Genomic DNA, 27,409 nt, shown 5'->3' with positions numbered 1-27,409 from the left:
TGATCATTGTTAAAGACTATGTGGATGTTTCGGACATCATGATGTAATCGACTATTATACCCTCTTTTATGTCATTATTTGAGCATTGTGTGATGATGTCCAGTTATGTAACTGTTGTGTACGTGAATTGCTGATCCTGGCACGTACATGGTTCGCATTCAGTTTGCCTTCTAAAACTGGGTGTGACATAGGTGTTATCAGAGCCGTGCTAACTGTAAGACCGCTAACCTAGAGTAGAATGGTCGTTCTAAGGATTATAGACCCCTATTATCACCTTGACTTTGATATCCCTTCAAAAGTTGGTCATATCGACCGAACCTATGTTCTACTATATATAGTATACCTTGCTAAAACTTTTGTTTATCCTCATTCCTTATTTATTTATTTATGGTTTACTTGCTGGTCATAATAGTTCTGTTCTCACTCTTGTGCTCACGATGTCTTTTGTAGATGGCTCGTCTTAGACACACTGCACGAAAGTCTGTCATCCCCTTCTTACCCTCTCATCTCGCGGAGCGTCCGCTTCGCCGTCCAGTGACCGGTCAGTCCAGCCACTTGGAGAGGCTACACCACCGCCTGCATGAGGAGCAGGAGCGTCGACGACAGGAGCTGGAGTAGCAGGACTCTTCTTTCTCGCTTCAGCAGGAGATAGAGTCTGTGAGGAATTGTTCCCCTGTGCTCCCGCTGGAGGTGCCCCCTGCACCACCACTGAGCGCCCCAACCGCTGGAGTAGCCGCTGGAGGAGACCCAGACGACGGAGGTGGCGACAGCAGCTCGAGCCACGACACCGACCTTTATGAGGAGCAGGAGTTGGAAGGATGGGTTGCTCGACCCATCACTCGCGACACTGTTCGCTGGTGTCACTTCCACGACGCGCTCGACACCCTGCTACGTCGGGCACTCGACCGGCATACTTGGTCTATCAAGTATCGTTGTGTGGTCTTCCAGCACAGTCGCGGGGTTTACCTGGACCGTTGGGAGGCGACCTGCTTGGTGCGTCGTCCGGAGAACAGTCTCCGGGGTGCGGAGGTCTGCTCAGAGCACTATTCCATCTCTGAGCGGGACTCAGCTGAGGCGGCCATGCAAGATGCCGCATGGCTTGCGCTTTCGCACTACTGCTCAGTTCTCGGGGGGTAGCCGATGGTCTCAACCTGAAGTATTACCCCCGCCGCCCATCTGGCAGCATAGGAGGCGTGATTGTCTCACCTGTTGGTGAGGACAATCCTAGGTTGAGCAGCACAATCAACCTAGCCGCCGTGCTAAACACGGAGCTAGACCATGCATTAGACGAGCTGAGTAGGGCTCGTGCTGAGATCGCCCAGCTGCGAGCTGAGCGTGCGGAGCATCGTCACCTGGAGAATGGCTCCCCCGCTCCCGTCGGGACTCAGCACCCGTACCGCTCACCTCGGCGTGGACACCAGACTTATGGCGACCCCGAATGCAGGACCAAGATAAATTTAGAACCATAGATCGTCAGCGTCAGGTCTTGTAATTAATACGAAAAAATACATATAGAAGCTATAGTCTTAGCATCAGTCTTACTCTTAGTTAGTCTTAGTTAGACAGGGTAGTTTGCTTATCCTGTGCCTTTATGTTTGTCATGATGAACTATGTTGGATTTGGATCTTTGTAATGACTGTCACCAGAGTGTGGGCATCCCCTACACCTTGGTTTACATGTTAAATGTTAATGAAGTTAGCTATCTAGTTGGGAAGCCTTTTTATTCCACTTTCCTTCTTATCCGAGAAGCTGTGTTTGTCTGTGTTGGAAGTTAGTGAAGAAGGAGGAGTTCCTGGCACTCAAGCAAGGGCCTATGTCTGTCAGTGAGTACTGAGACAAGTTTCTGCAGCTGTCTCGCTATGCTACCAAAGATGTCAACACAGATGCCAAACGACAGTATTGCTTCCTGAGAGGCTTAGTCGACCCTCTGCAGTATCATCTAATGAATCATACCTTCCCCACATTTCAGCACCTGATCGATAGAGCGATTATGATAGAGAAGAAGAGCAAGGAGATGGAGGATCGCAAGCATAAGATCAGTGGACCCCAGCCTGGAAGCAGCAATCGTCCTTGTTTCTCAGGCAACTCACCTCAGCAGTTCAGGCAGAACCAGCGCCCACCTTAGCAGCAACAATTTTAGAGGAAGTACCCTCAGCACCAGCAGCAGAATCACCAGAACAATCAGTCAGGAGGAGGCCAGTTCCAGAGGCAGAATCAGCAAGCACCTCGTCTTCCTGCCCCAGCAACCCAGCAGAACAGTCAAGCAGCACCAGTTCAAGGCGGAAGCAGAGCATGTTTCCACTGTGGAGAGCAAGGCCATTGGGTGATGCAATGTCCGAAGAAGGCAGCCCAGCAGCAGTCAGGTCCTGGCGCCCCAGCAAAGCAGAATGTGTCTCAGCTTGGAGCAGGCAACCGCTCTCAGCCACGCTACAATCATGGGAGACTGAACCACTTGGAGGCTGAAGCAGTTCAGGAAACCCCCGACATGACAGTAGGTATGTTTCTAGTCAACTCTCATATTGCAGAAGTGTTATTTGATACTAGAACAACTCATTCTTTTATTATTGCATCATGGGTAGAAGCACATAATCTTCCAATCACTACCATGTCAACACCCATTCAAATTGACTTAGCCGGTGGTAGAATTTGAGCCGATAGCATTTGCTTGAATATAAGTGTGGAAATAAGGGGGATAGTGTTTCCCGCTAATCTCATAGTAATGGGTACTCAGGGAATAGATGTCATCCTAGGGATGAACTGGCTAGATAAGTATCGGGCAGTTATCAGTTGTGATAAGAGGACAATCAAGTTGATGTCTCCACTAGGAGAGGAAGTGGTGACCGAGTTAGTCCCGCCTAAGCCAAAGAAAGGAAGTTGTTATCAGATGGCAGTTGATAGCAGTGAAGCAGATCCACTTGAGATTATCAAGGTTGTGTCCGAGTTCCCAGATGTGTTTCCAAAGGACTTACCAGGTATGCCACCAGAGCGAAAAGTTGAGTTTGCTATAGAGCTTCTTCTTGGAACCGCCCCCATCTTTAAGAGAGCTTACAGAGTATCTAGACCAGAGTTAGTTGAACTCAAGAAGCAGATCGATGAGCTGTCAGAGAAAGGTTACATCCGGCCAAGCACCTCGCCTTGGGCCGCCCCTGTCCCGTTCGTGGAAAAGAAAGATGGCACCAGAAGGATGTGTATTGATTACCGAGCTTTGAATGAAGTCACGATCAAGAACAAGTACCCCTTGCCCAGAATAGAAGATCTGTTCGACCATCTGAGAGGAGCCAGTGTGTTTTCAAAGATAGATCTGAGGTCAGGTTATCATCAGCTCAGGATTCGACCTTCAGACATTCCGAAGACGACATTCATTACCAAGTATGGGTTGTATGAGTTCACTGTGATGTCTTTTGGTTTGACAAATGCACCAGCCTTCTTTATGAATCTGATGAACAATGTATTCATGGATTATCTTGACAAGTTTGTGGTGGTATTTATTGATGACATTCTTATATATTCTCAAAGCGAAGAAGAGCATGCAGATCATTTGAGGATGGTATTGCAGATATTGCGAGAGCACCAGTTGTATGCAAAGTTGAGTAAGTGTGAGTTCTGGATCAATGAAGTCCTGTTCTTGGGTCATATAATTAACAAAGAAGGATTGGCTGTGGATCCCAAGAAAGTGACAGACATTCTGAACTGGAAAGCGCCAACAGATGCTCGAGGAATCAAGAGCTTTATTGGAATGGCTGGATATTATCGACGATTCATCGAAGGGTTCTCGAAGATTGCGAAACCAATGACAGCTCTGCTAGGCAACAAGGTTGAGTTCAAGTGGACCCAGAAATGTCAAGAAGCCTTTGAAGCGCTGAAAGAGAAGTTGACTACAACATCTGTCTTAGTCTTGCCTGATGTGCACAAGCCCTTCTCGGTGTATTGCGATGCTTGTTACACTGGTTTGGGATGCGTGTTGATGCAAGAGGGAAGAGTTGTGGCTTACTCGTCCCGACAGCTGAAGGTTCATGAGAAGAATTACCCAATCCATGACCTAGAGTTGGTAGCAGTGGTTCACGCACTGAAGACATGGAGGCACTATCTATATGGGCAGAATTGTGATGTTTACACAGACCACAAGAGTCTGAAGTACATATTCACTCAGTCGGAGCTGAATATGAGGCAACGAAGATGGTTAGAGTTGATCAAGGACTATGAATTGGAGATTCATTACCATCCAGGCAAAGCAAACATAGTGGCAGATGCTTTGAGCAGGAAAAGTCAAGTCAACCTGATGGTCACTCATCCGATGCCTTATGAGTTGGCCAAAGAGTTTGACAGGTTGAGCCTCGGATTTCTGAACAATATGCGAGGAGTAACAGTTGAGTTAGAGCCTACCCTAGAGCAGAAAATCAAAGAAGCACAGAAGAAGGATGAGAAGATCAGTGAAATCCGGCAGCTGATTCTGGAAGGAAGAGGCAAAGACTTTCGGGAAGATGCAGAGGGTGTGATATGGTTCAAAGACCGCTTGTGTGTTCCCAATGTCCAGTCTATTCAGGAATTGATCCTCAAGGAAGCTCATGAGTCGGCTTATTCTATACACCCAAGAAGTGAGAAGATGTATCATGATCTAAAGAAGAAATTCTGGTGGTACGGAATGAAAAGGGAGAGCGCAGAGCATGTGGCTATATGTGATAGTTGTCAAAGAATCAAGGCAGAGCATCAGAGGCCAGTTGGGTTGTTGCAACCGTTGTGAATTCCTAAGTGGAAATGGGATGAAATCGGAATGGATTTCATAGTCGGATTGCCTCGCACTCGAGCCAGCTATGATTCCATCTAGGTAGTGGTGGACCGCTTAACCAAGTTAGCCCACTTCATACTCGTCAAGACCAACTATAGCAGTGCAGTGTTGGCAGAGTTGTACATGTCCCGGATTGTTTGTCTTCATGGTGTGCCAAAGAAGATAGTGTCAGACAGAGGAACGCAGTTCACCTCCCATTTCTAGCAGCAGCTGCATGAAGCCTTGGGTACACATCTGAATTTCAGTTCAGCTTACCATCCGCAGACAGACGGTCAGACTGAAAGAACTAATCAAATCCTTGAAGATATGTTGATAGCTTGTGCGTTGCAAGATCAGTCCGGATGGGACAAGAGGCTACCTTATGCAGAATTCTCCTATAACAACAGTTATCAGGCCAGCTTGAAGATGTCACCATTTCAGGCGCTTTATGGAAGGAGTTGTAGAACTCCATTGCAATGGGATCAGCCTAGAGAGAAGCAAGTGTTTGGGCCAGCCATTCTGCTTGAAGCTGAAGAGAACATCAAGATGGTTCGAGAGAATCTAAAGATAGCGCAATCAAGGCAGCGAAGCTATGCAGACACAAGAAGGAGAGAGCTGAGTTTCGAAGTCGGAGACTTCGTCTATTTGAAGATTTTGCCTATCAGAGGAGTCAGAAGATTCTGAGTCAAAGACAAGCTAGCACCCCACTATGTTGGTCCGTACCAGATTCTCGCAAGGTGTGGAGAAGTGGCCTATCAGCTCAGTTTGCCAGAAGGCTTGTCCGCAGTGCATGATGTCTTTCATGTGTCCCAGTTGAAGAAGTGTCTGCGTGTGCCAGAAGAGCAGTTGCCAGTGGAAGGCCTGGAGGTCCAGGAGGACTTGACCTACATAGAGAAGCCAACACAGATTCTTGAGACTGCAGACAGAGTCACCCGAAGGAAAACTATGAGGATGTGCAAAGTCAAATGGAGTCACCACTCTGAGGAAGAAGCAACCTGGGAGCGTGAAGATGACCTGATGGCCAAGTACCCTGAACTCTTTGCTGGCCAACCTTGAATCTCGAGGGCAAGATTCTTTTAAGGGGGATAGGTTTGTAACGCCCTGAATTTGGGGGTAGAATTTTTTCTTCTTTTTACTTACCAAATTCAGGCGTTACTCTCTTTTCTTTTCCCATTTTGCTCCTTCATACCAATTTCAAAACGATATAGTGACTGGTGTCCGTGTCATGTGTAAACAAAACCTAAGTGGTCCTGAGTGTTGCATCATGCCGAATCATATTTCTTTGTCTGATTTCGTGCTTAATCGCTTACGTTGCTTAGTTCCGTTTCAGATTTTGCTTCACAGATTGATTTCCGATCTATGGATGTGCGTGCCACGGGGTTTTGACCCGCGGTGTAGCCCAACCCAGCCCGACCTAGCCCAGCCCAGCCCGGGCCGGCCTGGCGCGCCCCTGGCACCCGTGCCCTCCCCCATGCGCGCGCCCCTGGTCCCTTCCTCTCATTTGTTTTCTCCCGTGCAGCAACCTCTCTCTCTCCCACCTCTCTCTCCCCCATGGTGCCCTAGGTTTTAGAGACGGTGATCGCCGGATTTGGACCCCGAGCTGAGCTCCCCTCTCCCTCTCCCTCTCTCTCTTCCCCTCCCCTTCCCCTTCCTTTTCCCCTGCGCGCGTCCCCGCGGCCTCGCGCGTCCGCGCCTTGGCGGCGGCTCACCCCTCGCCCCTCCGCGCCCCGGCGGCGGCGACCCGCGCCCACGGCCCCGCTGCCTCGTGCGTCCGTGCCCCGGCGGCGGGTCGCCCCAGCGGCCTCGCCTGCGGCCCCCGCGCCCACGCTCCGGCGGCGGCGCCCCTCCCCGCGCCCCAGCGGCGACGGCTCGCCCCGCGCCCCGCCCCGCGCCCCGCCCCGCGGCCCCCGCGCCCGCGCCTCTGCACGTTCGCGCCCCGGTGGCCCAGCGTCCTCGCGCCCGCGCCCCTGCGCGCTCGCGCCCCGGTGGCCCAGCGTCCCCGCGCTCTCGCTCCTGCGCGTCCTCGCCCCGTGGCAGCTCGTTCCCGCGCCCCGCGCGCCTGCGCGCCCCGCGACCTCACGCTCGCGTGCCCCCGGCACGCGCAGCATGTTCGCGCGCGCGTGACTGTGTTGCGTGGCATTTAAGTTTCAGTTTAATCCATTTTTTTAATTTTAGTTTAGTCGATGTGCTGCGTCGCGCGCTTTGTCGCGCGACGATTCATTTCTAAATTCATCTTTATTAATGAGCTATGTCGCGCGCTTCGTCGCGCGACGTTTCGTTTTAAATTCATTTTGATGACGTATGTCGTCGTGCATTTCGTCGCGCAACGCTTAACGTCTCTTTATAATTAATGCAAGTGTCTCGTTGTGCGCTCCGTCGCGTGACGAGCCGTTTATTTCTTAATTCAATTTAAGTGTTGTGTTGCGCGTCTCGCCGCGCGACAATCCTTTTAATTTATCTTTATCTGCTTATAATGATTAAACATGGAGCATGACTTCACCTTATGTTAAACGCCATGGCCAAATTAATACCATTCTGTTTAGACGAGTATTTTAATTTATAATCGTGTAACGTGATCGCTTCTCGACCATGGCCTCGACCGTTACTTTCTCTTTCTCGCTTAGTCGTAAGTGCGAGCCCTACGTCAAACGTCTGTTTATTTATTGCATTCTATTGTGTGATGTACTGTTCTTTTGTATTAAATGTGTGGAATGTATGTTTGAACTCGTATAGATAACGCTCAGTTGGCGGAGTCCAAAGGAGTTGCAGGTGAAGAACCTGACCAGCAGTCGGTTAGTGAAGGCAAGTGTCCCTCGACCCATCTATGTCCTACTAATTCCTATAATTCACTTCTCGCATTTACACAGTTTATACCTAAGGATTTACTAGCTTTTGTCTATCTTGTCCTTGTTTACCTATTTTGGTTGGGTTATTTCAGTTTAGCTTTATGCTAGTGCTTCACATTAATCAATGAACATGATGAGATTTATCTATGATACGTTGTTTTCCTTCTTATTTATGATGATATACTTATGGCATTTAAGGGGACTCGAGCGGTTTCTCGAGTGCCTCTCCGTAAGGACCTGTTCGTTGGATGACCGCCAGAGAAAACAGTGCAACCATGAGGGTGGAATGGGACACCCTTAGCTGAATAATTAGAGGAACCGAGGTGTAGTTTGCTTAGCCGTCGTGCCGTTAATGGGGCTCGGTGTATGCGGCTCGCTCTGCCAAGGTTGGTTCGCCCCTTGGGGAGGAGTGCGGTGCATTTAGGAAACCTAACGAGTGGCTACAACCCTGGGGAATCTTTGTAAAGACTATGTAGTGATACCCTGCTGGGTCACCTTGGTAGTGATCAATGGAGAGTCATGATCTCCGGGCAGAAAGGGAATCACGTCTTGTGGGTAAAGTGCGCAACCTCTGCAGAGTGTTTGAAAACTGATATATCAGCCGTGCTCGCGGTTATGAGCAGCCAAGGGAGCTCCATTGATTAGAGATACTTGATCAGAGATGTATGGTTTACAGGTGGTGACGAGGATGATGGTTTTGGTTATGACTATGTTAATGGTAAGTGGTATTCTTTCCGTTTCGAAAGGGTACATCTGGGTTAATAACTTGGGTTAATGCTAAAACCTGGCTTTCTACTAGTAAATAATAACCTGGCCAACTAAAAGCAACTGCTTGACTTAACTCCACATAAAGCTAGTCCACTACAGCCAAACGGGACATTTTGCTGAGTATGTTGATGTGTACTCACTCTTTCTTTACACACCAAACCCCCCCAGGTTGTCAGCATTGCAACCACTGCTTAGGTGAAGATGAAGTCGTGGAGGAAGATTTCCAGGAGTTCCAAGAGTACGATGAGTTCTAGGCGTGGGTTAGCGGCAAACCCCCAGTCGGCTGCCTGTGTAGGCCGTGTGTATCTACGTTTCTTTTCCGCACTTTGATTATTGTTAAAGACTATGTGGATGTTTCGGACATCATGATGTAATCGACTATTATACCCTCTTTTATGTCATTATTTGAGCACTATGTGATGATGTCCAGTTATGTAACTGTTGTGTACGTGAATTGCTGATCCTGGCACGTACATGGTTCACATTCGGTTTGCCTTCTAAAACCGGGTGTGACAGTGATCCCTCAAAAAGTGATACCGAATGTCTATGTGCTTAGTGCAGCTGTGTTCAACAGGATTATCCTCCATGCGGATTGCACTCTCATTATCACATAGGAGAGGGACTTTGCTCAATTTGTAGCCATAGTCCTTTAGGGTTGCCTCATCCAAAGTAATAGCGCACAACAATGGCCTGCGGCAATATACTCGGCTTCGGCGGTAGAAAGAGCAACTGAGTTTTGTTTCTTTGAAGCCCAAGACACCAGTGATCTCCCCAGAAACTAACAAGTCCCTGATGTGCTCTTCCTATCAATTTTACACCCTACCCAATCGGCATTGGAATAACCTATTAAGTCAAAAGTGGATCCCTTGGGGTACCAAAGTCCAAACTTAGGAGTGTAAACTAAATATCTCATGATTCTCTTCACGGCCCTAAGGTGAATTTCCTTAGGATCGGCCTGGAACCTTGCACACATGCATACAGAAAGCCTAATATCCGGTCGAGATGCACATAAGTAGAGTAAAGATTCTATCATTGACCGGTATGCCTTTTGATCTATGGATTTACCTTCCGTGTCGAGGTCGAGATGCCCATTGGTTCCCATGGGTGTCTTGATGGGTTTGTCATCCTTCATCCCAAACTTCTTAAGTATGTCTTGAATCTACTTTGTTTGACAGATGAAGGTGCCCTCTTGGAGTTGCTTGATTTGAAATCCAAGGAAATACTTCAACTCCCCCATCATAGACATCTCGAATTTCTGTATCATGATCCTACTAAACTCTTCACAAGTTGATTTGTTAGTAGACCCAAATATAATATCATCAACATAAATTTGGCATACAAACAAATCTTTTGCGTCAATTTTAGTAAAGAGTGTAGGATCGGCTTTTCCGACTTTGAAACAATTAGTGATAAGAAAATCTCGTAGGCATTCATACCATGCTCTTGGGGCTTGCTTGATCCCATAAAGCGCCTTTGAGAGTTTGTAAACATGGTTAGGGTACTCACTATCTTCGAAGCCGGGAGGTTGCTCAACATTAGACTTCTTCCTTGATATGTCCATTGAGGAAGGCACTTTTCACGTCCATTTGATAGAGCTTAAAGCCATGATAAGTAGCATAGGCAAGTAATATACGAATTGACTCAAGCCTAGCTACGGGTGCATAAGTTTCATCGAAATCCAAACCTTCGACTTGTGAATAACTTTTGGCCACAAGTCGGGCTTTGTTTCTTGTCACCACACCATGCTCATCTTGCTTGTTGCAGAATACCCATTTGGTACCTACAACATTTTGATTAGGACGTGGATTTAAATGCCATACCTCATTTCTCGTGAAGTTGTTGAGTTCCTCTTGCATTGCCAGCACCTAATCCGGATCTCTTAGTGTATCCTCTATTTTGTAAGGCTCAATAGAGGACACAAAAGAGTAGTGTTCACAGAAATGTGCAACTCGAGATCTAGTGGTTACCCCCTTATGAATGTCACCAAGGATGGAGCTGACCGGGTGATCTCGTTGAGTTGCTTGGTGGACTCTTGGGTGTGGCGGTCTTTGACCCTGTATTTCTTGATCATCTTCCTTGTCTTTATCATTATCATCTCCCCCTTGATCATTGTCCTCCTCTTGAGGTGGCTCATCCTCTTGATCTTCATTTTCATCATCTTGAGCCTGATCCTCATCTTGAGTAGGTGGAGATGCTTGGTTGGAAGATGACGGTTGGTCTTGTGCTTGTGTGGGCTCTTCAGATTCCTTAGGACACACATCCCCAATGGACATGTTCCTTAGCGTGACGCACAGAGCCTCTTCATCATCTAGTTCATCAAGATCAACTTGCTCCACTTGGGAGCCATTAGTCTCATCAAACACAATGTCACAAGAAACCTCAACTAATCCAGTGGATTTGTTGAAGACTCTATCTGCCCTTGTGTTTGAGTCATATCCTAGTAAAAAGCCTTCTACAGCCTTAGGAGAAAATTTAGATTTTCTACCTCTTTTAATAAGAATAAAACATTTGCTACCAAAGACTCTAAAATATGAAACATTGGGCTTTTTACCGGTGAGGAGTTCGTATGATGTCTTCTTGAGGATTCGGTGAAGATATAACCGGTCGATGGAGTAGCAGGCGATGTTAATCGCCTCAGCCCAAAACCGGTCCGGTGTCTTGTACTCATCAAGCATGGTCCTTGCCATGTCCAGTAGAGTTCTATTCTTCCTCTCCACTATACCATTTTGTTGAGGTGTGTAGGGAGAAGAGAACTCATGCTTGATGCCCTCTTCCTCAAGAAAGCCTTCAATTTGAGAGTTCTTGAACTCCGTCCCATTATCGCTTCTTATCTTTTTGATCCTTAATCCGAACTCGTTTTGAGCCCGTCTTAAGAATCCCTTAAAGGTATCTTGGGTTTGTGATTTTTCCTACAAAAAGAATACCCAAGTGAAGCGAGAATAATCATCCATAATTACTAGAAAGTATTTACTCCCGCCGATGCTTATGTAAGCTATCGGGCCGAATAAATCCATGTGGAGTAGCTCGAGCGACCTGTCAGTCGTCATGATGTTCTTGTGTGGATGATGAGTACTAACTTGCTTTCCTGCTTGGCATGCGCTACAAACCCTGTCTTTCTCAAAATGAACATTTGTTAGTCCTAAAATATGCTCTCCCTTTAAAAGTTTGTGGAGATTCTTCATTCCAACATGGGCTAGTCGGCGATGCCAGAGCCAACCCATATTAGTCTTAGCAATTAAACAAGTGTTGAGTTCAGCTGTGTTCTCACTAAAGTCAACTAAATATAGCTGACCCTCTAATACTCCCTTAAATGCTATTGAATCATCACTTATTCTAAAGACAGTAACACATATATCAGTAAAAAGACAGTTGTAGCCCATTTTACATAATTGAGAAACAGAAAGCAAATTGTAATCTAAAGAGTCTACAAGAAAAACATTGGAAATAGAGTGGTCAGGTGATATAACAATTTTACCAAGTCCTTTGACCAAACCTTGATTTCCATCCCCGAATGTGATAGCTCGTTGGGGATCTTCGTTTTTCTCATAGGAGGAGAACATCTTTTTCTCCCCTGTCATATGGTTTGTGCACCCGCTATCAATTATCCAACTTGAGCCACCGGATGCATAAACCTACAAAACAATTTTAGGCCTTGTTCTTAGGTACCCAAACAGTCTTGGGTCCTTTGACGTTAGAAACAAGCACCTTGGGTTATAGGTGTACATTCGGGCTGCCCGGCCCGACCCGGCCTAAGCCCAAAAAGGCCCGCATTATTTGAATTTCGGGCCGGCCTGACCCGTTTGAATTTCGGGTCGTGCCGGGTCAGCCCACGGGCCTAGCCCTCGGTCCACGGCCCGGCCCGTAATTGCTTAAACGTGCCGGGCTCATTTCGGGCGGCCCGAAATTATAAAAGCCCGAAATTCAAATTAGGGTCCGAAATTTATTTTTTGGCCCGAAATTCACATGAGGGCCCGAAATTCAAAACAAATTTAATAAAACAAATAAAGGATAAGACAAATAAATTTGACAAAAAGCAAACTTAATATTTCTATTAAGTTACTAGAGCTATGCAATGACTACCTCGTTTACAAATCATTTTGTTAGAAAGAAAAAGAGTATAATCAGCTCTATATAAAGTTCGTAAGTTTAGTTCATTATCTAATATTCATAACAAAAATAAAATTACATCACACATTCTAATTCAAAGCTACAAAAAACATCTAACTAACATTATCTCTAGCTTTGTGTTTTTATCAAGTACACGAAAGTGTGGAATGAAGTGTGATTTTAATAAATATATGGGTCTTTTCGTGCCTCTATATGGGCCATTTCGTGCCTGCCTTAAATGGGTCATGCTCGTGCCCGCCCATGGGCCGCGACCTCGGCCCAATCCCGGCCCGACACTAAAATATTTCGTGTCGTGCCGTGCCTGGGCCGTGCTTTTTTTTCCGTGCTTCGGGCCGGCCCATCAGGCCCGGCCCAAATGTACACCTATACCTTGGGTACCCAAACACAAGTCTTTGAACTCTTGTGCTTGCCCCCAACATATTTGGCAACTATTTTGCCTGATTTGTTAGTAAGCACATATGACGCATCAAAAGTTTTAAATGAAATGTTATGCTCATTTGATGCAGCAGAAGTTTTCTTTTTAGGCAATTTAATATGAATTGACTGCCTAGAGCTAGAGGCCTCATTCTTATACATAAATGCATGATGAAAAATAGTGTGAGGTTTCCTAGCATGAATTCTCCTAAATTTGTGCTCAGGATAATTAGCAGGATATAAAATGTAGCCTTCATTATCCTGAACCATGGGATCCCTCCTTGGCTTTGTTGTCGGACTCCCTTGATGCCTTGATGGAGCCTTCCCAAGGCTTGCGGGCTTGTCGCCTGTAACACCCCTGGTGTTACTGGCACTAAAACTTGAGCATAACATCATGTGCATTGACATTTCATGTGATTGTTACACCTAGAATGCATTCACTAGGTAAAATTTTCAAACAAGTTGTGACGATGTGACTTGAAGAGTGCTTAACCTTAGGGTAGGGTACTTGACCCTGGAATCAGGACCTATAAATGGAAATGAAGCCAATGTGATTAAAATCTCAAAAAGTCTTTAGAAACACCCAAAAGAGATTAAGAGTGATGGATTCGAGTGGCACAAAAGCCCTAATGTGCCCAAAACCCTAAAAACAAACCCTAGAAAACCCTAATTGGAACCCTAGGGGGGTAAATGTAAATTCTAGGCACTTTTGGACCAAAGTGCAAATATAAAAGTGATAGAACACCACAAACCAAGTAATTTTCATATTGGAGAATTTACAAGTTGGGTTATGAGATTTGGACTTATTTGCAAAAGGGTCACATGAGCACTAGGTGACTAAGTCTGAAAATCAGTGGAATGGGGTCAACTTTGGAGCTCTATATCTATAAATTCATAAGGATTTTGCCCTAGGTCAACACATCAAATTTGTAGAGCTATGGTAGGAGTACAACTTTGCTTAAGTGACTAAGCCTTGGTGACATAACAAATTTGGAGTAAAATGGACTCAAAGTTAGTCTGTTAATCGGATCAGGGGTTAGGGTTGGACTGACAGTGAGCTCGAATGAACTTTGGAGGCTGAATTCTGTGTGATTTAATCAGAATTTGCTCAAGGCTTCTATAGTTGAATTGTAGCTGGATTATAGGTCAGTAACTTTGTTACAAACCGATTAGTAAGTTGTTACATGGAAAATGGAGAACAAGGCTCCTCAAATCGCGCTATCAGAACGACTGAAGAAGATGGCCATGGTACAGTAGCCAGAAAAATCTCAGATGCGCTGAACCTCGCCGCCGGTGACCCGCGCACTCGGATTCGCGCTGACGCTGTGATTCACGCCCAGTAACGTGCGGATAACGACCCTTGGTGAAAAGATCTCGTCGTGGATGAAGTCGGAGCACTATGGCCGCTTTGTTGCCTCATCCACTTGCGCCACGACGTGGCCGCACGGCCACCGCCGGTGTGGCTGTCGTTTACCGGAATCCGCCACGCTACTGACCCTGTTACCTCATCGCAAGGTGTCGTGTGAATTGGTTAGTCATCGTTTCAGGTCTCTACCCCAGTTAATGCCACGTTATGCGACTCCGGTGACTCACCCCTCTCTCCGGCCGCCAGCCTTCTCCTTCAAAATTCAGAGCCACCGCTCACGGACACTATAAATTGAGTGTGCCACTAGCTCCGTTAGGTTGTCACGAAGCCAGAGCACCCGCCCTTGCCTCCGATTAGCCACCATAGCGCCCTAATTCCTTTCTTCCCCCAATTCGGATCTCCACGCTGCCGTGAGCCACCGCGCCGTGGACCACCGTCTCCAGGTCCGTTCTCGCCCTCCTCACCCTTATTTTAGCACTCAGGCACGCTTGGCATGCTTGTCAACCCGATCAATTGAGCTAGACCGCATCCAATCACCGGGAACACCTCGGTTTGTCCTTAGCGTTCGCCGTCGTCGTGGGCAGACAAGCTCTAGCCTGAATTTGTGCAATTAACGGAGGGCTTTGGATCGCCGGGGGCAGGAACTGGTGTCAACCAAATTTGGTTGTCAGTCTCTGCGCATTCCGGCCAGTACAGGTTCACCGGAGGGCACGCTCACCGTCGTTCACGTCGTGGACTTGACGCTGTGAAGAAATAGAAATAGGAGGGGCTTTCTGCAAATGTTAGTGAAACACAGGAATAGTGCCGCGACCCCTTTTTAGGTTGTTCAAATCAGCAGGGACCTTTGTGCAAAGACGCCAACGTGGGCGCGCGCGGACGCGTTTCCCCGTTCGTGGGCCGGCTCGGGCTGGTTTGAGCATGTTACTATCCATTCCTTTTCTTTTTCTTTTTCTACCAGGCTTAGGGAATTTATAGAAAATTCTAGGAAAATGATAAAAATATGAGACCAATTTTACTAGTCTCCTAAATTCTCTAGTATTTAATAAAAATAGGTCCAAGATTTTTAGCCCCAACCATGAATTATTTAGTATTTAAAAAGACCTAAACCTAGACTTTTGGAATTTTATAAATTACTGGATAGCTCCAAAAATCATAAAACTTTTTGGGTAAGCTTAATTTGATAATTAGAGCCTTTGGGTAAAGTTTGGTATGTTTTGGACATTGTTTGATCCCAAAACTCCAAAACCCTAGCTTTTTAGAATAGAACTACCTAACCCTACTAAGGTATTAGCCCAGAAAACCCTAGTTACCCAGGTGTACCGTGAAGGAAAGTTGTATTCAAGATACAACTTGATGTATCTCTATTATAACTGTATATTCATATCATCACACAAGCATTCATGTATATGTATGGTTATGTATAGAGAACGAAGAAGAAGTAAGTGTCGAAGAAGAAGAGACTGCACCACCAACTGAAACTCCACCTACCGGGGGTAGTTTTTATTTCGATATCTATGGAACAGATCCTGAATCCCCTACAACACAAGGCAAGCCCCGGTGCATTTACCTTTTCCTTGTGATTTTAAACTCTTTATCACTTGAATGATGCATTAGGTGATAGGAGTTGAGTGCTAAACCAATTGTTGCATTTCCTTCCTTGGAACTGTTTACCCTTCCTTGATTACCTGTTTTGTTAAAAGGCTTTCTGATGCTTAGTCTTGCTTTAGAAAAACAAATGTTTTGTTTTAAACAAAAGATGATGCTTCAGATGAAATGGGATGTTTTCAAAAATAAAACTTGATGGTGGATCCATCATGGATGTGATGGGTTCAACATCGGGAAAAGATGTACCTCTGCCAGGTATCAAACTTTGGGATTGTAAATGATAAATATGAGACCGGGCGGGTGACTTGCATGAGAAGGAAGTCTCGGTGTAGTGTCTCCGTCTGAGTCGATTAAGGACCGTACCGATGTAGGCTTGATGATCGATGACCTTTTAACTAGCCACATACCTCGTCATGGGTAAGCTTTGCCTCGGGTAGACCAATACCAGAAAGGCCAACACACAATGGGAGTGGAGAGATGGCGAGAGTAGCGTGTACCCTCCGTGGCAAGAGGCTGGACGGTAGTGTATCTGTGCTCTCGGTTGGCGTGAACCCGGTCTGGTCTTGAGAACCCCGGTGACGAGTTGACATATGCAAGGGTTAAGTGCTACATATGTCGTGTGGTTGGAGATCCCCAGCTGGGTATTAATCGATTCGGATCGCCGTTGCTTCTCGGATATGAAGACTTGGTCATTGACTTACACGTAGCATTCCAGTGAACTAAAGGGTTGATAAAAGATGGCTAGTGTAGGCCAATTGCTTGAACTAGGGTAGAGAGAACTCTAGCTACATGTAATGACTTAATTTGGCAATAAAACTGGATTTTTAAGGATCCACTATTAGTAAGCATTTCTGCAAACAGAGTCTTTGATTCTTGAATAGCCTTACCTTGACTCCCTCAAGCTAGCATATCTTTGAGAGTCATTTCTTTTGTCGGGTAAGACTTGCGAAAGTACACTCCGTACTCAGGATTTTCGAACCCATGTTATTGTAGGTGAGGAAATAGAAGACTTTTGCTGTTTTTGTTCAAAGGTGGTACCCAAGGAAGAGCCCCAGCAGTGAAATTAGCCGTGGGAGGAGGTTGGCCTCCCACTTTAAAAACAATAAACTTTTGTGCGGGAGGATGTTTTGCCTCCCTGGTCTATAATAATACTCTATGCACTCGTAATACCCTGGTATTGTAATAATAATACTCTCTCTATATATTTGATGAATGTAAATTAAGTTATTGTAAATTGCTTCCGCTTATTCTTTCCTCCGATGTGATGTAATATCTGCCTGACGGGTGAAGCGCTCTTGGACAAAATGATGAGGATACAGTTACCGAACTTGTCGAGTGATTATGTGCATCTATAGGGTTGTACAAGGTCCTTAGGACAAGGACAACTGTAGGTGGGCCTAATACCTTGGGAGGTTCCGTCACAACTGGTATCGGAGCGAAACCTATCTCTTCAGATATTATGTAGTACTTCAAAAGAATTTTCAAACACTTACCTAGAAATATTATTTCATTCTTACCTTACCACTTTCTGGTAGTCCCTTATAGGATTGGGTAACATAGTGCAATATATAGGAAGATGGGGATCAACGAAGGTTGATTCCATAATTATTAGAATATGCATGCATCATGTTAAGAATATACTAATAAATCTTCCCCTCTTATGGAAACATGGCGCGTACAAGGAAAACCGCACGCAAATCTACTAGACCTTTTGGCGTGCCTCGCCATCAGCTAGCCCCCAGACATGAAGGGAGTAGTAGTGGCAGCAATGACCCAATTGGAGACCTGGAAGCCAGGGTGGAGCAACTCCGGTCAGAACTACGCCACAGAAATAGGGCACGGGAGAAGGACAACCAGCGTATAGCTGAATTATCAGCTGATGTCAGCTGCTTGCAATATGAAATTTCAGAACGGGATTCGGCCATTGATTGGGCCGTCAACTCGCGTTCGATCACTTTGGATCGCGAAGCAAAAGCTCGAGCTCATGTGGCAGAGCTTAGTGCGGCCCTCGACAGCCTGCAAGTGTACTGTAATACTTTACATGAAGAAGTACATGTATTGTATGCTCGACTGCACCCGAACGTGCCTTCCGATGTTGCTGCAATGGGAGCCGGACCATCGGGAACAACAAATGAAGGACCTGATGGGGAGTTGGACCTTTTTAGGCCCCTCCTTCCATGAACCTTGCTGACGAACTGTCTCCTGCAGCAGGAAATGAAGCAACAAAGGATGACGAAGACTAGACTCTAAACTTGGAACCTTGTGAAGTTGTATTATCTCAGTTCCTAAACTTTCAATTTGGACATTTCGGTCCTTATAGTTGTATGGTTGTGTCATCTGGATCTCTAAACTTGTTTTTGGTGTCATCAAAGGTGCAAAAACAAGTTTATGGACCCAAATGACACAACCATAGAAGTATAGGGACTAGAATATGCAGGTTGAGAGTTTAGGGATCGTAATGATACAACTTCACAAGTTTAGGGATCTGGATATGCACTTTAAGAGTTTAGAGAACATGATGATACAACACTACAAATTTATAGGGACCATGATGGTCAAGTTTAGGTTCCAGTAGTATATTTTACTCTTCTCATCATTAAATAACATGCCACATAAGCAAACAAGATGCCATAACATGCAATTTAATGAAGAGAGATGTGAGAGAGTTTCATAGGAGATGGCTCAGTGAGAGAATTTCATGGGGCCGGGACAAAACTCTGGATACACTGTTTCGTAGACAAATATTGTCATGACATCATTGGAAACAGTGCGATGAAACTATCCATTAAGAACGGCCTAAGGACATGCACAACTGAGAGCACCTAGAGGGGGGGGGTGAATAGGTGATCCTGTAAAACTTTAAACTTATAGCCACAAAAACTTGTTAAGTGTTAGCACAATAATCGCCAAGTGGCTAGAGAGGAGTCTCAACAAAACACAATACCACAAGAGATCAAACACAGAGATGACACAGTGGTTTATCCCGTGGTTCGGCCAAGACCAACACTTGCCTACTCCACGTTGTGGCGTCCCAACGGACGAGGGTTACAATCAACCCCTCTCAAGCGGTCCAAAGACCAACTTGAATACCACGGTGTTTTGCTTTGCCTTTCAATATCCCGTTTGCGAGGAATCTCCACAACTTGGAGTCTCTCGCCCTTACACTTGAGATTCACAAAGAAATACGAAGTAAGGGAGGGAAGCAACACACACAAATCCACAGCAAAATGCGCACACACACGGCCAAGAATCGAGCTCAAAAGACTATCTCAAAGTTCTCACTAGAACGGAGCTCAAATCACTAGGAATGACGAACGAATGCGCAAAGACTGAGTGTGGATGATCAAGAATGCTCTTAGGTTGCTTGGTATCTCTCCTCCATGCGCCTAGGGGTCCCTTTTATAGCCCCAAGGCAGCTAGGAGCCGTTGAGAGCAAATCTGGAAGGCCATCTTTGCCTTCTGTCGTCGGGTGCACCGGACAGTCCGGTGCACACCGGACACTGTCCGGTGCCCGATTTCCTTCCTTAAACGGCGCAGTCGACCGTTGTAGATCTGGGAGCCGCTGGCGCACCGGACATGTCCGGTGCACACCGGACAGTCCGGTGCCCCCTTCCGACCGTTGGCTCGGCCACGTGTTCCGCGCAGATCACGCGGCCGACCGTTGGCCCGGCCGACCGTTGGCTCACCGGACAGTCCGGTGCACACCGGACAGTCCGGTGAATTTTAGCCGTACGCCGTCGGCGAATTCCCGAGAGTGGTCACTTCACGCCGAGTCAGCCTGGCGCACCGGACACTGTCCGGTGCACCACCGGACAGTCCGGTGTGCCAGACTGAGCTGAGTCTTGGCTGTACACAGCCAAGTCATTTTCACCTCTTTTCTTTTCTTCTTCTTTCTGTTTCTAACACTTAGACAATTATATTAGTACACAAAACCAATGTACTAAGGCTTAGAAACATACCTTTACTCTTGATTTGCACTTTGTTCATCCATGGGCATAAATTCACATTTAAGCACTTGTGTTTGCACTCAATCACCAAAATACTTAGAAATAGCCCAAGGGCACATTTCCCTTTCAATCTCCTCCTTTTTGGTGATTTATGCCAACACAACATAAAGCAACTAGAACAAGTGCAATATCACTTCAAATAAAAATAAATTTGAGTTTTATTCAATTTTGGCATATATGGATCATCCTTTGCCACCACTTGGTTTGTTTTTGCAAATCAAACTCAAATCTCTATCTCTAAGTCAAACACACATGTTGAAGCAAAAAGAGAGTCATTCCAAAAGAGATTGATTAAGGATTTCAAAAACTCCCCCTTTTTACCCATAATCACTACTTCTCCCCACAAGAAGCCAACTTTTGACAAAAGAGACAATGAAAGAGTTTTGACAAACCAAAAAATCTACTCTACTATTTTCAAATCTCTCAAGTGGTAGTTGATCCATTTATTGCTTTGGCCTTTATTTTCTCCCCCTTTGGCATCAAGCACCAAAACAGGATCAATCTTGGCCCTATAACCCCATTGCCTAACCAAAATCTTCAATTAAGAGCAAATGGCAATAAGAGTTCATGAGATGGACTTGGAATAAGTTACCCTCTCATCGGAGTGCAGTGGAAGTCTTTCATGGTCCAAGTCCACCTTTTCCCTTTCAAGTCTCCTTCGAGACTAAATCAGGCAAACTCAAGCATATGGTTAGTCTCAAAGGTTCAAGTTGTAACACAACTCCCCCTAAATATGTGCATCACTTACACAAGGACTTGTGAGGTCCAGGGAATGTTTGTACAACTTGAGCACCACAATAAACAACAAAATGCAGAAGGAACATGATCAAAGGCATAAACACATGTATGCTACAATTCAATCCAAGTTCCGCGAATCTAAGACATTTAGCTCACTACGCAGCCTGCAAAAGGTCTTCTCATCTAGAGGCTTGGTAAAGATATCGGCTAGCTGGTTCTCGGTGCTAACATGAAACACTTCGATATCTCCCTTTTGCTGGTGGTCTCTCAGAAAGTGATGCCGGATGTCTATGTGCTTTGTGCGGCTGTGTTCAACAGGATTTTCCGCCATGCGGATAGCACTCTCATTGTCACATAGGAGTGGGACTTTGCTCAGATTGTAGCCAAAGTCCCTGAGGGTTTGCCTCATCCAAAGTAGTTGCGCGCAACACTGTCCTGCGGCAACATACTCGGCCTCAGCGGTGGATAGGGCAACATAAGTTTGTTTCTTAGAGTTCCATGACACCAGGGACCTTCCTAAGAATTGGCACGTCCCCGATGTACTCTTCCTATCGACCTTACATCCAGCATAATCGGAGTCTGAATATCCAATCAAGTCAAAGGTAGACCCCTTTGGATACCAGAGCCCGAAGCAAGGCGTAGCAACTAAATATCTAATGATTCGCTTCACTGCCACTAAGTGACACTCCTTCGGATCGGATTGAAATCTAGCACACATGCATACGCTAAGCATAATATCCGGTCTACTAGCACATAGGTAAAGTAACGAACCTATCATTGACCGGTATGCTTTTTGATCAACGGACTTACCTCCTTTGTTGAGGTCAGTGTGTCCGTCGGTTCCCATCGGAGTCTTTGCGGGCTTGGCGTCCTTCATCCCAAACCGCTTTAGCAGATCTTGCGTGTACTTCGTTTGGGAGATGAAGGTGCCGTCCTTGAGTTGCTTCACTTGGAACCCAAGGAAGTAGTTCAACTCGCCCATCATTGACATCTCGAATTTCTGCGTCATCACCCTGCTAAACTCTTCACAAGACTTTTTATTAGTAGAACCAAATATTATGTCATCTACATAAATTTGGCACACAAACAAATCACCGTCACAAGTCTTAGTGAAGAGAGTTGGATCGGCTTTCCCAACCTTGAAAGCATTAGCAATTAAGAAATCTCTAAGGCATTCATACCATGCTCTTGGGGCTTGCTTAAGTCCATAGAGCGCCTTAGAGAGCTTACACACGTGGTCGGGTACCGTTCATCCTCGAAGCCAGGGGGTTGCTCCACGTACACCTCCTCCTTGATTGGCCCGTTGAGGAAAGCGCTCTTCACATCCATTTGGAACAACCTGAAAGAATGGTGAGCGGCATATGCTAGCAAGATACGAATGGACTCTAGCCTAGCCACAGGAGCAAAAGTCTCCTCAAAGTCCAAACCTGCGACTTGGGCATAACCTTTTGCCACAAGTCAAGCCTTGTTCCTCGTCACCACTCCGTGCTCGTCTTGTTTGTTGCGGAACACCCACTTGGTTCCCACAACATTTTGCTTAGGACGAGGCACCAGCGTCCAAACTTCATTCCTCTTGAAGTTGTTGAGCTCCTCCTGCATGGCCAATACCCAATCCGGATCTAGCAAGGCCTCCTCTACCCTGAAAGGCTCAATAGAGGAGACAAAGGAGTAATGTTCACAAAAATTAACTAATCGAGACCGAGTAGTTACTCCCTTGCTAATGTCACCCAGAATTTGGTCGACGGGATGATCCCTTTGAATCATCGCTCGAACTTGGGTTGGAGGTGCCGGTTGCGCTTCTTCCTCCATCACATGATCATCTTGTGCTCCCCCTTGATCACACGCCTCCTTTTGAACCTGTTCATCGTCTTGAGTTGGGGGATGCACCGTTGTTGAGGAAGAAGGTTGATCTCGTTCATCTTGTTCCTGTGGCCGCACTTCTCCAATCGCCATGGTTCGTATAGCGGCCGTCGGAACATCTTCTTCATTTACATCATCACAATCAACAACTTGCTCTCTTGGAGAGCCATTAGTCTCATCAAATACAACGTCGCTAGAGACTTCAACCAAACCCGATGATTTGTTGAAGACTCTGTACGCCTTTGTATTTGAGTCATAACCTAACAAAAACCCTTCTACAGCTTTGGGAGCAAACTTAGAATTTCTACCCTTCTTCACTAGAATGTAGCACTTGCTCCCAAATACACGAAAGTAAGATACATTGGGTTTGTTACCGGTTAGTAGCTCATACGACGTCTTCTTGAGGAGGCGATGAAGGTAGACCCTATTGATGGCGTGGCAAGCCGTGTTCACGGCTTCCGTCCAAAAGCACTCGGGGGGTCTTGAACTCTCCTAGCATCGTCCTCGCCATATCGATGAGCGTCCTGTTCTTCCTCTCTACCACACCATTTTGCTGTGGTGTGTAGGGAGCGGAGAACTCATGCTTGATCCCTTCCTCTTCAAGGAACTCCTCCACTTGAAGGTTCTTGAACTCAGACCCGTTGTCGCTCCTTATCTTCTTCACCTTGAGCTCAAACTCATTTTGAGCTCTCCTGAGGAAGCGCTTGAGGGTCCCTTGGGTTTCAGACTTATCCTGCAAAAAGAACACCCAAGTGAAGCGGGAAAAATCATCAACAATAACTAAACCATACTTACTTCCTCCTATGCTCAGATAGGCGACGGGTCCGAAGAGATCCATATGCAGCAGCTCCAGGGGTCTTGAAGTGGTCATCACATTCTTGCTGTGATGCGCTCCTCCCACTTGTTTACCTGCTTGACAAGCTGCACAAGGTCTATCCTTTTCGAATTGCACGTTAGTCAAACCTATCACGTGTTCTCCCTTTAGAAGCTTGTGAAGGTTCTTCATCCCCACATGTGCTAAGCGGCGATGCCACAGCCAGCCCATGCTAGTCTTAGCTATTAAGCATGCATCTAGACCGGCATCTTCTTTTGCAAAATCAACTAAATAAAGTTTGCCGTCTAGTACACCCTTAAATGCTAGTGAACCATCACTTCTTCTAAAGACAGACACATCTACATTTGTAAATAGACAGTTATATCCCATATTGCATAATTGACTAACCGATAGCAAATTATATCCAAGAGACTCTACTAAAAACACATTAGAGATAGAGTGCTCATTTGAAATTGCAATTTTACCTAACCCTTTTACCTTGCCTTGATTCCCATCACCGAATATAATTGAATCTTGGGAATCCTTATTCTTGACGTAGGAGGTGAACATTTTCTTCTCCCCCGTCATATGGTTTGTGCATCCGCTGTCGATAATCCAGCTTGAACCCCCGGATGCATAAACCTGCAAGGCAATTTAGGCTTGGGTCTTAGGTACCCAACTCATGTTGGGTCCTACAAGGTTAGTGCAAATATCCTTAGGGACCCAAATGCAAGTTTTGTCTCCCTTGCATTTTGCCCCTAACTTCCTAGCAACTATTTTCTTATCCTTTCTACAAATAGCAAAGGAAGCATTTAAAGCACAATAAATTGTAGAAGGTTCATTCACTACTTTCCTAGGAGCATGAATAATGTTCTTTCTAGGCACATGATGAATAGCATTTCTCCTAGACATATTTCTACCATGCATATAGGAAGAACTAGAAACAAACATGGCATGGGAGTCAAAATCATCATAAGCATTATAACTCCTATAAGCATTTCTAGTTTGTCTCCTATCATGATACATAAATGCATGGTTTCTTTTAGTACTACTTGCCATAGGGGCCTTCCCTTTCTCCTTGGCAGAGATGGGAGCCTTATGGCTTGTTAAGTTCTTGGCTTCTCTCTTGAAGCCAAGTCCATCCTTAATTGAGGGGTGTCTACCGATCGTGTAGGCATCCCTTGCAAATTTTAGTTTATCAAATTCATTCTTGCTAGTCTTAAGTTGGGCATTAAGACTAGCCAATTCCTCAGTTAATTTGGAAATTGAAATTAAATGATCACTACAAGCATCAACATCGAAATCTTTACACCTAGTGCAAATCTCAACATGTTCTACACAAGAATTAGATTTACTAGCTACTTCTAGTTTAGCATTTAAGTCATCATTAACACTCTTTAAAGTAGCAATGGTTTCATTACAAAAAGATAGTTCACTAGAAAGCACTTCATTTCTTTTAACTTCTAAAGCATAAGATTTTTGTGCCTCTACAAATTTGTCATGCTCTTCATACAAAAGGTCCTCTTGTTTTTCTAAGAGTCTATCTTTTTCATTCAAGGCATCAATCAATTCATTAAGTTTATCTACTTTAGTTCTATCCAATCCCTTGAACAAACTAGAGTAATCTATTTCATCATCACTAGACTCATCATCACTGGAAGAATCATAAGTGACATTGTTTTGATTACATACCTTCTTCTCCCTTGCCATAAGGCATGTGTGACGCTCGTTGGGGAAGAGGGATGACTTGTTGAAGGCAGTGGCGGCGAGTCCTTCATTGTCGGAGTCGGAGGAGGAGCAATCCGAATCCCACTCCTTTCCGATATGTGCCTCGCCCTTGGCCTTCTTGTAATGCTTATTCTTTTCCCTTTTGTTCCCCTTTTCCTGGTCACTTTCATTATCGGGACAGTTAGCAATGAAATGACCAATCTTACCACATTTGAAGCACGAGCGCTTCTCCTTTGTCTTGGTCTTGCTTGGCTGTCCCTTGCGACCTTTAAGTGCCGTCTTGAAGCGCTTAATGATGAGGGCCATCTCCTCATTATTTAGCCCGGCCGCCTCAACTTGCGCCACCTTGCTCGGCAGCGCCTCCTTGCTCCTTGTTGCCTTGAGAGCAATGGGTTGAGGCTCATGAATAGGACCGTTCAACGCGTCGTCCACGTATCTCGCCTCCTTGATCATCATTCGCCCGCTTACGAACTTCCCAAGAACTTCTTCGGGCGACATCTTGGTGTACCTAGGATTTTCACGAATATTGTTCACCAAATGAGGATCAAGAACGGTAAAGGACCTTAGCATTAGGCGGACGACGTCGTGGTCCGTCTATCGCGTGCTTCCGTAGCTCCTTATTTTGTTGATAAGGGTCTTGAGCCTGTTGTATGTTTGTGTCGGCTCCTCGCCCCTTATCATCGCGAATCGTCCAAGCTCGCCCTCCACCAACTCCATCTTGGTGAGCAAGGTGACGTCGTTCCCCTCATGTGAAATCTTGAGGGTGTCCCAGATCTGCTTGGCGTTATCCAAGCCACTAACTTTGTGATATTCATCCCTGCATAATGAAGCTAGAAGAACAGTAGTAGCTTGTGCATTCTTATGAATTTGCTCATTAATGAAAATGGGACTATCCGAACTATCAAAGTGCATTCCACTCTCTACAATCTCCCATATACTAGGATGGAGAGAAAACAAGTGACTACGCATTTTGTGACTCCAAAATCCGTAGTCCTCTCCATCAAAATGAGGAGGTTTACCAAGTGGAATAGATAATAAATGAGCATTTGCACTTTGAGGAATACGAGAGTAGTCAAAAGAAAAGTTCGAATTGACCGATTTCCTTCTCTCGTAGTCGTTGTGGTCGTCGTCCTTTTGGGAGGAAGTAGACTCATCGCTGTCGTAGTAGACGATCTCCTTGATGCGTCTTGTCTTCTTCTTCTTCTTCCCATCTTTGCGTCTGTGGCCCGAGCCCGAGTCGTTGGTCTTGTCATCCTTTGGCTCGTTGACGAAGGACTCCTTCTCCTTGTCGTTGATCACGATTCCCTTCCCCTTAGGATCCATCTCTTCAGGCGGTTAGTCCCTTTCTTGAAGAGAACGGCTCCGATACCAATTGAGAGCACCTAGAGGGGGGGGTGAATAGGTGATCCTGTAAAACTTTAAACTTATAGCCACAAAAACTTGTTAAGTGTTAGCACAATAATCGCCAAGTGGCTAGAGAGGAGTCTCAACAAAACACAATACCACAAGAGATCAAACACAGAGATGACACAGTGGTTTATCCCGTGGTTCGGCCAAGACCAACGCTTGCCTACTCCACGTTATGGCGTCCCAACGGACGAGGGTTGCAATCAACCCCTCTCAAGCGGTCCAAAGACCAACTTGAATACCACGGTGTTTTGCTTTGCCTTTCAATATCCCGTTTGCGAGGAATCTCCACAACTTGGAGTCTCTCGCCCTTACACTTGAGATTCACAAAGAAATACGAAGTAAGGGAGGGAAGCAACACACACAAATCCACAACAAAATGTGCACACACACGGCCAAGAATCGAGCTCAAAAGACTATCTCAAAGTTCTCACTAGAACGGAGCTCAAATCACTAGGAATGACGAACGAATGCGCAAAGACTGAGTGTGGATGATCAAGAATGCTCTTAGGTTGCTTGGTATCTCTCCTCCATGCGCCTAGGGGTCCCTTTTATAGCCCCAAGGCAGCTAGGAGCCGTTGAGAGCAAATCTGGAAGGCCATCTTTGCCTTCTGTCGTCGGGTGCACCGAACAGTCCGGTGCACACCGGACACTGTCCGGTGCCCGATTTCCTTCCTTAAACGGCGCAGTCGACCGTTGTAGATCTGGGAGCCGCTGGCGCACCGGACATGTCCGGTGCACACCGGACAGTCCGGTGCCCCCTTCCGACCGTTGGCTCGGCCACGTGTTCCGCGCAGATCGCGCGGCCGACCGTTGGCCCGGCCGACCGTTGGCTCACCGGACAGTCCGGTGCACACCGGACAGTCCGGTGAATTTTAGCCGTACGCCGTCGGCGAATTCCCGAGAGCGGTCACTTCACGCCGAGTCAGCCTGGCGCACCGGACACTGTCCGGTGCACCACCG

The sequence above is a fragment of the Zea mays genome, chromosome 4 (assembly GCF_902167145.1).
Source record: "Zea mays cultivar B73 chromosome 4, Zm-B73-REFERENCE-NAM-5.0, whole genome shotgun sequence".
In the NCBI taxonomy this organism is placed as follows: domain Eukaryota; kingdom Viridiplantae; phylum Streptophyta; class Magnoliopsida; order Poales; family Poaceae; genus Zea; species Zea mays.
The sequence above is the reverse complement of the archived record's forward strand: the minus strand, read 5'-3'. Positions refer to the sequence as shown.